Here is an 816-nt window from a genome sequence, read left to right on the forward strand (position 1 = left end):
ACACACACAAATCACTCTCTCTCTCTCTCTCTCTCTCTCTCTCTCTCTCTCTCTCTCTCTCTCTCTCCCTCTCTCCCCTCCCTGACGATTTACCTAACTTTGAAGATGTGAAAGACTTGTGGAAAGTATATCTCATATAGGTAATCTCAGTGTCCTTATACCTTTTTTACTCATTATCTGCTTTAAAAATAAAAAAACTAGTCTAGTTCAATCAATCTTTATTTTCTTTCTCTTTGTCCACTTAATGTGAATGTTGGTATTCATTCCTGATACATGTCTTTCTTCAATCGAAATTAAAATAAAAAGCAAGGTGAAATACTTGAATGGAATATTGCTGTGAACTCACACAATATGACCCTGCAGACATTGGGTCACATGGCTCAGGTCCTCCAAAATTGGGGGGGAAGTCAAAATATTCACAGCTCAGAAAACTTTGTCTTACATCAGTATGGTGACTCCATCTTTTTAAATGTCAGTGTGCTTGTCTGTTCTTTCTCACCCATCCCTCCCTCCCCCCCGTGCATACTTCTAGATACTGTCTCTTTTCTCCTCTCTCTCTTTCTAATAGTGAGTAACCCAGAAGAAAATAAACATATGTGTTGTGCATCTCCAAATCTAAGAACAACAGAAAGATTTTTGAATGTGTCTTTGGATATTTCAGTTAAAGGAGAGCAAAACTCTGAAACGCAGGATGAAGGGAGTAAGAAGGGAGAAAATGGGAGGGAAGGAAGGTGGTGAGCTGCAGCACTGAAAAGGACCTTCTATCATCCAGATGTTTGTCTACAGCAGACCAAACATCAGGCTTCGGGGAAACAT

This window comes from Nannospalax galili, unplaced genomic scaffold, assembly GCF_000622305.1.
Source record: "Nannospalax galili isolate Female #2095 unplaced genomic scaffold, S.galili_v1.0 scaffold127, whole genome shotgun sequence".
NCBI lineage: Eukaryota > Metazoa > Chordata > Mammalia > Rodentia > Spalacidae > Nannospalax > Nannospalax galili.